Source organism: Cupressus sempervirens, chromosome 1 (genome assembly GCF_028749045.1).
Source record: "Cupressus sempervirens isolate cs-2001-9-10 chromosome 1, ASM2874904v1, whole genome shotgun sequence".
Classification (NCBI taxonomy): domain Eukaryota; kingdom Viridiplantae; phylum Streptophyta; class Pinopsida; order Cupressales; family Cupressaceae; genus Cupressus; species Cupressus sempervirens.
The window spans coordinates 582526660-582542962 of record NC_143118.1 but is presented as its reverse complement, the minus strand read 5'-3'; positions in this window follow the sequence as shown (position 1 = coordinate 582542962).

The following is a 16303-nucleotide window of genomic DNA, read 5'->3' as shown; positions in this document are numbered from 1 at the left end:
GGTTTTTTCATGCACCACTCGCCTGCATGGTAGTTTTTAATTTGCTACTTTTCTGCACAGTCAGTGGCCCTCCAGCGTTCGACACGTGTTTTTTGCTCAGCATCCAGATCAACAGGTTTTTCCCAGTCAGCACATTTGAGCGCTTGACATGTGGCAGGTCTGCCATGTGGTACTTTGCCACATGGCCCCTGCCACATCATCTCCTTTGCCATGTGGCACTCTTTATTGCTGCAACGGCCTAGACACCATCAAATTTAATCGTGCGACATGATGACATCATCGGCATCCAAGACCTTGCATGCACCTCTCCAAGTTCTATTTTGAACCTACTTGTGGTTTTTTGGCCATAACTTTTGCATATGGAGGTATTTTTCCAATCCAAAAGAAGCATCAGAAAGATTCCAAGACGAAGACTTTGGTGTAGGTATTTTTTGGTTTTGATGCATTTTTATTGCCTATTTTTTCAGTTGAGGTCTAAAGTCCTATTTTTAACTCTGGCAAGCATATCTTTTGCGTCCCATGCCTGTTTTTTGAAAACTTTATATTTTTGGAAAGTTGGTTCTGTCATCTTTTTAGAAATATAGTTCTTTTCTTCAATTTTTTAGCCCTTACTCTTTCTATCATAGTTTTGGCGTTTTAGCTATATGGTGGATATTTTGAGTGTTTTAGGCCCGAGGATCATTTTCCTGGCATGGATTCTCTTGTTTTTGACTGTACTTTCTTTTGTTGCAGCTCTTTTTTAGTTTTGATCATTGTAGCTATCATTTTGAATCACTTTTTTGTATCACACTGAGATAAAGAGCCACTTTTGCATTTCGGGGATCATGAACGTTGTTTTGAGTCAGTTGTACATGCACTATTTTCATAAAGCACCATGGGGGAGATATTTGTTTGTTGTTTTAGGCATTCTCCCTTTATCAAGTGAGTGTCCCTTCCATGGCATTAGCCCCATGTAGAGTCAGTTAGATCATGTCTTTATAGGTGTCTGTACCTCTTTTCCTCTCTCCTCATTCTTGGTTCGTTTGCAGGAGACTTTGGCCCACCTTCTCAGTTTCCTGTTATCACACTCCATCTACATTAAAGGGGGGTTATGCTGTTGTTCTAATGCATCTGTGGTTCAATGGTTTGATAGTGTGAACTATGTATTCAGTGGTTGATCTTATATACAAGGCAATTGCAGTGGCTAGCTACCTATGCATTTTGATGAGATGGATCATCTACCATATAGACATGCTCAATTTGTGCCTTCTTCTTCCATGGAGGTTCTTTAGATCAGCAGTTTGATAGATTTGTGGCTTCTTCATGCTTCAGTGATGCTTCTACATGATCATTCCTTATTCCTGTTTTAGGGGACATTCCCCTAGTTGGAGACTTCTTCTGTTCTTCACTGGGTCCTTACCTCTTTTTGGGGGAGGGTTTTTCCCACATGGTTTTCTCTCTTTCCCCATTTTTTAGAGGTTGCATCTTTTCTTGCATTGTACTTGGGTACCTAACATGGCCTCGTTGCTGGGACCCATTCTACATTCATCTTAGTTTTGTGAGCTTAAGGCATTTCCCTAAGTTGCACTTAAAGGGGGGTGTTAGAGTAAATAATTAATTACTAATTATTTATTCTATTACTTAAGCTTACTTAGGTAAATGCATTTATTTAATATTTTATATTTAATGCATGTAGTGGTTAGTTGATGATAACATGGGAGTTTGTTCCCTTCTAGCATGCTCCACCTTTTTGTGGATATGTCCTGAGTTGTCATCCTTATCTTCTACCACCTTCCAACTTGTTCTACAAGCTTCCTTGAGGTCTTTATAAGTGACCTCTCTCTCATTGTATTTTCATAATCATTTATGCATATTGTAAATACATTTTCATTGTGTTTGCATACTTGTTGTCTCTCATGTCCGTTTATAGTTTTACCCTTGCTCCATGCTCTTCCTCTTCTTGGCTTTTCTTTGACAGGTTCTCGCATGCAGGTGATCCTGAGCATCTTCAAAGTTGACTTTCCTCAACTCAAACAACAAGGACCTTGCAAACATCATCGTCTATGCCTAGTAGAACTAGTAAAACCTTGTTTTGCTATATTTTGTAATGTGTTATATTTTTTAATGTCTTTCTACAAGTTGATGAACAATGAAGTAGCATATTAGTGCTTAAATGATGTCTACAGAAGCTTGCATACACACAAACACATGCATACACACACCACACATACATACATACATACATATATATATAGCCACACATAGAGAGACATGGACATAGGCAGGGAGGTAGACCAAAAGAGAGTAGTACTAAATTTGTCATTTAATTGTATGATATTTTAGTTGATAGAGCAACAAAGAGTAGTACTACTAAAGTTGATCCATTTCTTGGAGCAATTCGTGTGATTAGTACTAGTTTATATGGAGGGACATTGTTGCTGAATAAGAAAACTATGTTTCCATTAAGAGAACGAAAGCTTCCAAGTGCTTTAAAATTGATATTATTCAAAGTGTAAATTTAGTTTACTTTTACATTACTCATTTTGGACTAATAAATCCTTTATGTTTTTGTAGGTAATAATGCTTTCTTTGAACATCTTTTTCATATGGAATTGAGACTATTTGGACCCACTGTACATAAAAGGTACACTGTTTCATATCATTGCTACATAATTTTTGTTTTCTTCTATTTATTGTAATATATTAAGGTTATTAATCTAAAAATCTATTTGTTTTTGAAAAGGTGGAATTTACAAGCTGTGGAATTAAAAAATCAGCTAATTGCATCCATTGAGGAGAAATTTGGGAAAAACATTTTTGACACTGGCCTACTTCTGAAAAGAGCAGCAAAGCATATAAAGACTATGAGGGATCAATATAGAAGGGCTCTTAAGGATAACCAAAAGTATGACCATCCTCCTATGATTCCACCGATGGAGTGGAATGAAATAATAGAAGATGCAAAGGAGAAAAGGCTATGTGAAGATAGAGATAATGAAGTAGCACATGGCAAAAAGAGGTATGCCATTATAGTATTAAGTACATTGTAATCATGTACTAATTATTGATATTTGTAAATATATAATCTAAGATGTTTGAAATTGTTCATAGATTGTACGACACATCTATGGCTACAAAAGTGAGAATAGAAAAAGGTTGGCCAACACAAACTTGGCTTTGGTGGCTATATGAATTTGCAGTCTCGAGTTGTAAGTAGAGTAATGAATTTTGTATTTTTTTTAAATATAATGTTGCAAATAGTTTTGTTTAATGAAACTATACATGGAAAACTAACATTATCAAGCAAAAAACATAGGGCACAGATTTCAATGTGGAGGTCACAGATGAAGATAGAAAAATTGCCTTGAAGGAAGGCTATAAAGTTGTGGTTGCACACCTACGTGAAGAATCTATAAGCCTTGCCCAACAATCTAGTGCACCAAATGATATCTCATAGGTAAATTGGTCAGATGAAAAGTAAATGAAATTAAATAGTTGAGAAGATTCTTTTTTGGTATTAGTTTTAAACGTAAATTGACTACATAACAATGTGCATACCATTTTACTATAGCTTTCATATCCTACCACAGACCTTACTCCTGACGAAGGCCATGATGTTCATTATAGTGGTGGAGGTATTAATTTTCTATTAGAAATTAATTACGCAATTATGAATACAATTTAACATCTTCAATTGGAATTTGACGTGTATCCTTTTTTTGAATATTTCAAAGCATGTTGAACATCATGCTAAAGCAGTGGACCATGCTCCAAGTGTTCAACATGTTGACACAGTGGCAGATCAAAATGTTAATGTATATGATGTGGCATTTTCAGGTAAGAAAATGCATTTTATGTTGTACTTGTACTTAATTACAAACTTGTAACAGTTAGAAAAAGAAAAAGAGTATGCCAATTTATCGCGTTCACTTGTTCTTGCAATAGAGCCCCTTTTAGTGTAGCAACCTCCTGCTCCTCCAAAAAGAAGGAGCCATCATAATTTGACATTACACATTCTAGAAGAGGAGGAGAATGAAGCAGATATGGATGCTCTTATGAGCATTTTTCTTAAGAGAGCTCAGAAAAACAAAACAAAAAAATGATGTTTTAAAAATCTTCTTTGATAAACATTGTTGGATAATGAAAGAACTTTTTTTAAAGTAATTTTGTACGAATGATGTATTAATAGAAATTTTTAGTTTATGTTAATGAATATTGTTATGTGTTAATGAATTTATGATTAGTATTTTGTATTAATGAATTTTATATCATATTAATGAATGTTATGTGATTGTATTGATTGAATGTTATAGTTCATAAATGGATGAATGAATGAATGAAGTATGTAATTAAATGATAATAGGTACTTTAGATTGGTGTTAGGGGGAGGAGGGTGAGGCTAGATGAGCTTCCATCTTCATGTGGTTGGCCTTGTTAAGTAGAGAATATTATAATATTCTTGAAACCAAGTGAAGCTCAAATTTGTTAAGTCTTCAAACACACATCCCAATTCTCTTTAACAAGACTAATGTTTTTTCGCTTGTAATAATCTCATTGCAGTCATCTTTTGGTGCCTTGAACATATAGTTCTTGCTTAGTTTAAATCCCAATTATTAGATATTTGTCCACATTGGAGTTAGTTTGGCATAGAAACCTGCATATTTTATTATATATATTTAGTCAACTAAAAGCAATGTAGAAAGCATTCACATAGTTGATGTCTAACAAAAGAAGACAAGATGGATATACCATTTAGCATGGAAATCCTTGTAGGTGAATTGTGTGTGTATGTACACACACACACATATATGTATGTATGTATATAACTTCAAACAAATGTGTAGACTCAATTAGCAAGAGACACCAACCTCAAATCCTGCAATGCAGAAGGAACTAACCTTTGAAATGCAAAGTGTTTATAATGTAGGTAGATTTTCCTTAGATCTCTTTCAAGGTCTTCAACAAATCTGCCTTGTACTTATGAATAATCCACCAAGATTTGAAATAGTGTTTTTCAATAAATGCTCTAAACTTGGAATATACCTCGATAAAAATTCTGTCTTAGATCTGCTCATCATATTCAAAATAAGCCTTCAAATGTCTATTCACTTAGATCTAATTTAGGTCTTCCACAAATTTGGCTTATAATTATGCTCTTGAATCTCTTAAAATCTTCTTTGTATTCAAATGATATTTAATGAATTGATTGATAAAAATTTCCTCATAATTGAATCCAAATATCATTATCATTGTCAAACATAACACAAACATAAAATCATTTTGGTTATTCACAAGTCATGCACTTATGCATCTTTGGGATATCCACAAGCTATTAGAGATGTTTGGATGGTTCATGTCCTTATTTTTTTGTGTTTTTTGTAGGGTTTTTGCCATGAAGTCTAAGGAAAGATATGTTGGATGTTTGTGATAGACATGTCCACCTATAAGAAAAGTATCAAATGTAGAAAAAATGCAAAGAAAAGCTTGTAAGGGTTTTAGGTGTCTTTAGGCCTAGTACAACTTGTAAGGGTTTTTGGTGTCTTTGGAAGGGTTAGTGAAGTTATAAAACCTTTGAAAAGGTTAGTGAAATATATTAAAGGCATATATGATTGTAAGTTGTCGAAGTTGACACTTTGTGTCAACTTAGACAACAAATTTTAGTTTATAAATAATTGGTAATAGTCAGATAGTTAGACAACAGTGGTTGTTTACTATTGTTTGGTTATTTAGAAGGGATTTTTTGAGTGTTTGGGGGAGAAGTAGAGTTGGTGTGGTGAGACAAGGCATTGTGAAAAAAATTTAATCAATAAAATAATCCTATTCTCTATAATTCAGTATTTGTCCCATGGAACAGTGAGTTCCTATGATGTATCAAATGCATTTTGACTAATATTTAATGTGAGAACATTTTATTATTTTTGTTATCTTGTCCATGCATTCTTTTAATTTTCATTGTGAGTTGAGTAAGGAATAATAGACTGGTGCATTCAAACTAGTGACTGGTTAGGCACAGTCAACTGTACTTATTCTGAAGTTTCTAATGTAGATTCTTTCCTACCACCTATAGTCACTGTTATTGGTGGGAGACAATGAGGTTGTGATAATTTATTTGTACTATATTAACCAAACTATATTAACCAAATGCAGGAGAGTGGGAAAACTTGGTGTAAGTGCAGTATTGGATGGTAATTGCTAATGAAGGTTTAGCCTAGATTAGACACCAGTCTAATAGACAGTGGATCATTTCATGTTTGAAGATGTTTGGGGGGTGAATCCTTCATGTTTGGGGGTGTCTCTGTTACCAAAAATGAGACAGTAGAGCATTGCTAGTGTTATGATGGGCAAAATATGTCTTTCATTGTGATAGACTATTTCTAAGTCATCTGTGTTGTTTCTTTCTATTGTCAAGCCGTCTTTTTTTTCCTTGAGACCATGAACAAAATTATCTACCATTTTTACTAATGATAAACTTTTGACTTGAACAATGATAAAGTTTATTATTAATCATTATAGTGGAACAACTTTTGACTTGTTCAAAAATTTTAGTCGAAGGTGTTGGAATTGATAGTGAACCCCAAGCTCCTAAAAATCATCTGCAACCAAAATGCATTTTACATTTGTGTCTAAGAGAGAATATGATCCAAAAAGCATGCCTACTTTGGTGATTTGGCTATTATTGCAGCACTACAAAGTGTCTTATAGTGTTTCTCATTTTCTTAAATAATAGGCAATTAGTTCATGATTTCATCATATCTTATAGTGGAACAACTCCAAGAATCTTGGGTAAATTGCTTGCTATAAGAATTTCTTGTATAGGACACTCAATAATGTGGGCTAAGTGGTGGGCACAAAGAGGAACAAGAAAGGATCTCTACAAGTACATGGTGCAGTAGAATTCAAAAATGAAATTGAAGTGCTCTCATATATTCATTATAAGAATCTAGTGAGGCAAATTGGCTTTCATCTCCATTCATGATGGAACTTATAATGATGCATATCCACAACAATCTTTAACTTCCAGCAAACAAGTTAAACCTGAAGATAAGCTATTTGAAGACCTAGTTAACTTTGCCAAGGCAAAAAGTAAAACTTCACCCAGTAAAAGCAAAAGTTTTTAAAAATTAGAGGTTGTTCTCTGGGATGGTTTGTACTACATATCTTCAAGTAGCTTGCTCTAAGTGATGGTTTAGGTGTAGCATTAGTTTTATTGAAGCCACTATATAGTCTTTTGTTCAATTGAGGTTTAGTATTCATTGTGTTATATTATTCCTAGTGCACTACAATTTAATTTATTTCTTGTTACTTTATTTTTCTAATATGAAATTCCTTTTGAAGACTTGTATATTATATTGCAATGTATTTCTGAATCTTGTTCTATTTTAGATGTCAAGTAGTGTGTGAGTTGTTGGTGTTTCAAACTACTGAAACTATCAAGCAACAAAATGCTTAATATCACAATGAAATGACTCACACAATCTAGGGATTAGCCAATTCCCAATATCAACTATATGAATGAATCACTATAACCCAACTTCAACAAAACCAAAGGATGATTTCCTACTCTTCTGGCTCTGCTAAACCAAGGCGAGTATACCCAGGGATAATTCTAATGCAACTATGTATGGAATTATCTTAGTTTCATTTTGATTCTCATATGTTACCCTCAGATACATAAACAACTCACTTCAATTCTTCAATGCTTTCAAAATTATACACATCCCTTATCAGCAGATCTGGTCATAATTCTCCTAAAATTTACAAATATTCCTGGAAATAGCAATTACCTAAGACTCAGGAATTAGATATAAATGAGTTGAGACCAGCATTTATAAGTCTTGAATAGGATTGAAAATGATTTTGATTCTATAAGATGATTTGATATGTAGCAGCAGAATTCATCCTTGTTTGCTTTTGATTTATAAGACCAGTGCCTTATCCATTGGGCAAGAAATTGACTATTGGCGGGAGATCTAATTCAAATAACTTTTATAAGAATTAATCAACTGCAATCACCCATCTCCATTCTTATGCAATATCCCTTTTATGAACTCATAAACCCTGCTAATTTACTAAAGCATGTATATAATTGCTTGAATTAAAAGCAACAATAAAACCAGCATACGACCCATCCAGACTGCATTCAGCCAAATAAACCTTATTTAAATGACTTCAAAGTAAACAAACCCATAAACTGGAGATAGAATTTGATGACATAGATATAGTGTAAATACCCCTTTGTATTATCCTTTTCAAATGAATAATACAATAACCAATAGAAAACCAATTGAATGCCTAGAATAGATTGCCATTTCTGTCATTTCAATTTGTTTATCAGACAGTACAATGGAAGCAAACTCAAAACCTCTGCATACTATTGGACTGACTGAATATGTACTCTTCTTGAAAGAAACAAAAAATTGCACGAGTCTCGGACCATCACAATGCCTTGAAAACTCATTTATATAGCATGAGTTGCAACAAGAAAAGGGCAATTGTGATCTGACAAGTGTCCAAGGAACAAAGCATCATACAGAAGACAAAAACAATCACAACAGAATGCCAGGCGTATCAAATGTTCCTTCAGGTAGGCACATTCTAGTTTCTATTGTGAATCATCAACTTCTAATTTGTCTCTCATTATTTTGGCTCCTCAGAATACGTGGCTACCAAGCTAGCCAAAGAAGGATGATCTTGTGATACCTCCAAATCATTTTTTTCCTACGGGTTCTCATTGTTGTCACCCTAAGCAGGCATTATTACCCTTTCCCCTTCTTCTTTTTTTAGTTTTGGTGTAGAGGTGTTAATAACTTGCACCTCACCTTCTTATTTCTCATCATCATCTGAACTATCCTCCTCTAACTGCTTGTCCAACAGAAGATCTTCCATCCAAGTGTCAAATTGTATATCATCCGGCCAGCTAAACTGTAGGATATCATTTTTCTTTTTTAAAATATAACCAGCCTCCTTTTCAAAATCAACAAATTCTTGCTTCAAAGAATTAAAAAAAATTGGACTTTAACCAATTCTTCTATCATGGTGGCCCACCAGGCATGCCCCTTTTCATTAATAACTTTATTTATCCTTGTGCAAAAAAGGTCATCCAATTCTTTACTCCACTCTTCCTTATTTTCCAATTTCTTCTTTCTATCCAAGGCACAAGGAAATAGATCAAATTTTTTATTCTTGTACTTATTCAAATAAGAAACAATTTTCAGTTGCAGAGCAACTCTCCCGTTATCAAATTTGACAGGTCATTAGCAATATCATACAATTTTTCAACATGGTGATTGGAAGACTTTATAACTGAATAACATAGAAGGGTGATTTCCTTTTCCCTTCTTCCCCATTTATTAAAAATAGGCTTCAGGGTATCATCATGAATTTTCAATTCCTCCCATATATCTATTACTTTTAACAACTGATCAAAGAATAAGGGCCACTCAATTTTGCCCACTAAATACATTAGAGCCTTTCTAAGGTTATCCTCATATTGCGTATTTAACTCTACATGTAAGGCCCATAGTTTGCTCTTCTCTTCTTCAAATTCCTCAACTATATAATATTCAGGCCTTTGAGGTGTGTTCGGTATCTCTACAAGGGGGGTGGATTTAGAAGGTTCCACTGGAGGATGGGGGTATGTTATTCTTGGCCTTGTGGATTTCCCCATTGCCTTGTTTTCAAGTTCAATTCTCCTTTTTACCTCCCTATTATAGGCCTCAAGAAGTATTTCATATTTATTTTGTAACTCAGACATAACCTGTTCCTCCTTCTTAGCAGTGGCCAACAAAAACTTAGAAGAATCCACATTCCAATATGTTGCCTGTACATGTGAAGTGTCAGCAACCCTTCTTACAAGTATATTTCCCATCAACCCAGACTCATCTGATTGTGATGGTGTGGCTCTAGATCCCTTTCTCAATGACCAAGTGACCAATGCAGCTTGATCTTCAATGAATGAAGTGCCTTGGAAGTCTCTTCTATTTGGGTCTTGCAAACCCAATCTACTTGAAATAGAATTGAAAATTAATGCATCTGCAATATCCTAATTGGGAAATAATAAAATGTTAGATGCCTTTATCATTTTCCTCCTTCTGATGCAGGAGCATCTTGCATGGAAAAATTAAATTATTAGAAAAAAAAAAGAGAAAAAAATAAAAGGAAAAAAAAAAAAAAATTTGTGGAGGAGTTCGAGAAATAGAAGCTCTTCTAATGGAAGTTGGAGAAATAGAAGTTCTCGAATTGTAAGCTCTTCAAATGTAATCTTTTCTAATGAATTTCAAGTATTAATGGATGCTTTATGAAGCAATTTTTTCATCTCTCTTGTCTCCATATTATTGCATTTTTGGTTGTGAGTTGGTACGGGTGGTGTGGCCTATCATCAGTGGTATCAGAGCAGGAGTTCCTGAGAGTGTGGACAGATCGCCGAACGTGAGGCAGTTTGCACCAGGACCTTGAGTTGGGTGAAGTTTTTGAAGAAGTTCTTGATTGTGTAGACAGAGCGCCGACTATGAGGCAGTTTGCACGAGGTTCTTGTGTTGCATGAGATTTTTCTTCTAAAGACTTGATTATGGAGAAGGGAAAGAAGAAGATGACTTTTGTGATTGGATGGATTCTGAGGATTCCTCAACTTGAGAAATTTAGAGCAAGAAATCAACAATTATTGCTAGTTGATTTGCAGAAGCAAGTGAATGAATTAGAAGCTGAGTTGCAGAAGAGAAGAGCATGTCACCAAAAAAGAGATGTTGATAATTCCTTGGATGTGGAAAAGAAAGATGATCCAGTGGAAGAGCAAGTGGATGAAGAGGAAATCATTTGCGAACCTAAAGTTGAAGAAGATGAACGAGAAGAGGAAGAACATAAAGATGACAAGACTTACGAACCTGAAGTAGATCAAGATGATTTGAAGATTGCAGAAATGGAGGAGAAGTATAGTGCCTTAGTTGGAGATCCAACAAGTGAAGTAGTTACATGCATGAAAGAGGCAAGAAAAGATGAATATGTCAAAGAGGTAAATTCTTATAAATTATATGATGCTGAATTTGAGGTGATTTTGAAAGATACTAATGATGGTTTGCATGAGGATCTTGTTCATGATGTATGGTATGCAAAGGAAGATTGGTATGGTGTTGCTGGATTTATTATAGGTGTAATTAATTCAACAAGATTGGATGAGGATGAGATTTATACTTGGATAGAGTCCATTGCAAAGGAGAAATTTCAGCATCGGATACTTGTTCCAGCTATGTGTTGGAGGAAGAGGAAAAAAATCTATGAACAGTGGCTCCTTCATTTTGTGAATCCATATTCACAAAAATTTTCCTACCATGGGAGTCAGATGCAGGAGCATCATGCATCAGCAAAAAAAAAATGTGGAAGATTTGCATGTTGGTTTTCTTGCCCCTATTGAGGTGGAAGCTTGTGGTGAAGATGAAGATGGTTCTATATCTCTCTTTTGACATCAAAGTGTGGGACACACTTTTCTATCTACCAAGGGAGTCTGATGCAGGAGCATCTTGCATGGAAAAAATAAATTATTAGAAAAAAAAAAAAAAGAGAGAGAAAAAAAAAAAGGAAAAAAAAAAAAAAAATTTGTGGAGGAGTTCGAGAAATGGAAGCTCTTCTAATGGAAGTTGGAGAAATAGAAGTTCTCGAATTGTAAGCTCTTCAAATGTAATCTCTTCTAATGAATTTCAAGTATTAATGGATGCTTTATGAAGCAATTTTGTCATCTCTCTTGTCTCCATATTATTGCATTTTTGGTTGTGAGTTGGTACGAGTGGTGTGGCCCGTCATCACCTCCCCTCCTCACGGCTTATATTCTATAATTCCTTCATCATTTATTCTTTAATTTGGTTTTGCATGGAAGTTTCATCCATTTTTGGATGCTCTATTTTCATCTTTTTACATTTCTCCTTGAAAATGTTCATGTTTGTCCTCCATGCAAACTACTAAAAAGCCCTTGATTTCACAAAACTATCATTAGTCAACAATTGATGACTTGCTTGCTCTAATATAGGGTCCAACTCCCTACCTCTATAATTAGCTATTGTTAGATCCAAACTTGGGAGAGGAAGTTCTTAAGGGTTACCCTCATCTAATTCTACTTGAGTAATAAAAATATCTCCTTGTGATCCCATTTGTTCAACTTGTTCACCAGTGAGCTGCTCTTCTCCAATCCTCAAAGGGCACTAGGTGGGTGAATATTCCTCACCTTGAGGCCCTTCTTCTATCATTACCTTTTGCCTCTTAGGACTAGGCTCTTCAGGTCTCTCCTCTTGGGCTATACTGGTAGATCCTATTATTTCTTTGCCCTTGTCTATAGGAACCCTTTTATTCTGAATTATAGTATATTTGAGCCATTTTTGTACAATTATTTTATCATTTCTCACATTTGGAGTGAAAGCCAACCTCCTCATGACCTCTCTGGCCTTATCAGGATATGAATCAATAAAAAAATGTTTCATTTCATTCATGACCTCCATTATTTTAGGGAAGGTATTCATGAGCTTACTTATTTTGTTAGCCTCTATAATAGCATTATCCAAAGGATCATATTTATTATCAAAACAATGAATGTATTCTAAGACCCGAAATAAACTCTCCATTTTTCCTTTTTAGTTTCCTACTCCTGCAATGAGAATTCATTCCTTATAATATCCTCTGGATAATAAGAATCATGCTTGATCGGTCCCAAATTGATTCTATGCCTCAACATTTGATTGAAAAATCCCTTAGAATCACAAAAATGGGGATGAGAGACAACCATCATATACTACTCCAAAATTTTATGCAAAAAGATCCATCCCCCTTTTGTAATCGCAAATTGATGGACCATTGTGCAGGTAGGGAAAATTGACCCTAATTGCCTTTTCAACAAAAACATTTGTTCCACTCCCCCTAACTACCATAAAACTTTAGCCATTCCCACCTTCAAAGGAACTTGGTAAGGAAAAACATGAGGGTTCCCCTTGAAACCATAGATTCTAAAAATAGTAAAAATAGGGTAGGGGATGATATCTCCCCAATTATGTGAAACTTTCAAGTCATGGGGGTTATCCATAGGCCTGATGAGACTCATTAGTACCCTAGGGATTCTGGGATTGTCACTCAATATGAGGCATCTCAATTTAGCAACAAAATATCTATCAAATCTGATAAAACTAGCATTACTTGCATCCTAGGTCATATCTGCACTCCACAACTGGACTGGCAGTATTTCCCAATTCTCCTCTCTGTTTAGTTACATCTCATTATCAAAATATGTCACTCCTTTGAACAAAAACATATGCATTAATAGAGAGTAGTGAACAAAATTTTTTTCCACCTTGCCCTTCGCAATCCCAACTAAACCAATGTGAATTTCTTCAGCCAAAAAGGAAGCAAAATCAAAAAAAACATCTACACTGAAGGAAACAATCTAGACCATCATGTACATGAAACCAATGGGCATAAATTCTTGCTCATCTTCACCAAAAACATGGCATAAGGTCTTGTATATCTCTATAGGCTGGGAAGTGAAAAGACTCTTCTTGAAAGGCTCTCTAGAAGCTACAGTAATTACTAGTAAAGTTCCTATTGTACCAATATGTTCCCTTAGTCCACCTCCCCTAATTACATCCTTCTTTGCTTTATATTCATTCTCTAATTCTAGCAGATTGATTTGCACATGGTAGTCTGATAATGGTTCCAAGTGAAAAACCTCTGTAATTTCTTCAAGAGTAATCGAGACTAGAGGCACACCATCCTTTCTTCTTACAACCCTAATGTCTTGGTCATAATTCTTAGCAATGGCTTCAAGCAAATCATAATCCATGAAAACACTTGGGACTACTAACTTTCCCAAATCAAAATTCTAGACATTAGCATGCGGCACAAAAAACTTTTCGAAAACCACTTTTTAAACAAGAAAAGGCTAGTTTGAGTAGTTGTTGCATCCCTAACCTAGTTCCCCTTGTCATATAGGCCATCACCAATTTTAAGCCTAGGTTTTAAGGAAATTAACTTTTTAACTTGTGTAGGCTGTACAGTAGATTCTAGGAGTAATTCTAATAAATCATCATGGACATTCCTATCCATATAATTGATTTTCCCAGAGAATAGTTTCTTAGGAGGCATTTTGACAGTATTAAGAGGATTGGAATGCCACAGAGGTTATAATATGAGTACTTACTTGACTTTCTAAACTTGTTCTTCTCTAAACTTCTAAAATTTCTCTTGAACGATAGAAGAATAGTTTCATGTCTTTACCAGGCTTAACACGACAAAATCAATCAGGCTCTTGTGCTCAAAAAATCTGCAATCTCTGTTCGCATGAGACTGGAATTAATGAAAATCTCTGTGTTATACTCTATTTCTCCCACATGTGAAGCTTTCACTTATCATAAATGCACCAAACAAAAAAATAGAGTGGTGTCGCACTTTTTTTTTTAAACTTGTGCCATTGATCCTTGAAAAACCCTATGATCTGGGAATGACAACTAAGCTGACTCAGCTTTCTTCTTAACACATTGGCAGTCAAGCCAATAAAAAACCTCCACTTGTAGCTTTCCTTCAAGGCTGGCACTTCAAACTGGGCCCATGGATGACTACGGACATGTGTCATCAACTCGCTAACTAGTTATACATACTTCTCAAGCACCTTTCCACAGCGAGGTAGCAATGATCACTGATCTTACTTTAATCGTGTGGTAGACAATTGAAACAACCTTTAAGAACACAATGGTGGGTCCATTGCTCATTAACTCACTATACCTAATTTTTGCACATCTCTTTATAGTGAGTCAACGAGCATCATCGATCTAGACTTGATCTTGTGGATAGTAATTTTACTTCAACAGTGGTGGGCCACACTCAGTAACTCGCTATACTTAACTTTCGAGCACTTCTTCATAGCGAGTCAATGCCACCCTTTGATCCTAGCTCGATCTCACGATCAAAAATCTTTGTACCTAGTACACAGGAAGTGCATCCATGATAACGCTATCGCTGAGCTGGCTCAACACGATGGCAAATATATATATTTTCTAATCTCTACATGACATCACATGTCTTGGGCCTCGCTGTGTCTGTGACTTTCAGGTGGGTCGCTATATCGCTACCGGCATAAAAACCAACAATCCGGCTAGTGATATGGTGAGTTCTGACGAATCAAAATAAGTGTGCAGATTTGTGTATTAATTTAATTCATTCTCTTTGTAATGTTGCATGTTTTAGTTTCAATTTTTTTATAAATTATAATAAATATTTAGCATCTAAGATAAAATTAATTCAATTAAATAATGTGAATATGCAATAATTAGTATTTTAATGATAAAATGATTTTTAATTTATCTTTATATTAATTTGAGCTACTCATTTTTTTATTATGTGAATAGTTATAAATGCTATAATTTGTGTGTTTTATTTTTTTTGTAAATTGATTAATTATATATATTTATTATATATATATAAACATGTATATTGTCTTAGTTTAATTTATTTTCTTATAGTATTTGAATATTAAATCAATTAAAATAATCTCTATTAGTAATCTGATATATGGTTCCTTACTCCTAACATTTTCTACTAACCATCCCTAAACTATACTATAACTATCCCTTACATCTTGCTTTACTTCCTACCACCCCTTATCTAATTTTACCACTAATTCCCTATCCACTAGACATTAACCCTTATATCCTTTAAAAAATAACAATATTTAAGCCAAATCTTTTATTTACTACATTTTACTTTACTTATACATCTCCCCATACAAATAACATTAATCCACTTAATGTCCCTATAATCCCAACCTAACGCCAACCTTCCCAAAATTCATGTGACATGGGTTCAAGTGAATCATTAATTTTTTTTGTTTTGTGTTTGATGAAATTGACTTATTGCAGGGAGGTTTGTCAATAAATATATGATAATACTAAGTCCCATAAAATACTTCAAAAATTCCTCCTTAAAATCATTCACTACACATCCATCTCACAATCTATGCATGTAAACTAAAATACCAAATTAAGCATAACTATTCATAGCTTGAAAGTAAATAAACATTCACACATATGACACAAGATATGATTACCCAAAAACCCTCTAATGAGAAGGTAAAACTGGGGTGGGGATGACACCCATACATCTTCACTACTACATTTATAAAGTATATCCAATGAATGTTACAATGTTTGATCATGAAATATGATCTACCCTATTAAAGGTATGCCTTGTTAAAGTCTTACAAAGCCTATTACGTCTTACCCTATTAAAATATTTCAAGACCCTATTAGAAGTGTGCCTAGTAAGAGGACTTCAACTTACAATGAAGTAAGAACCCTAT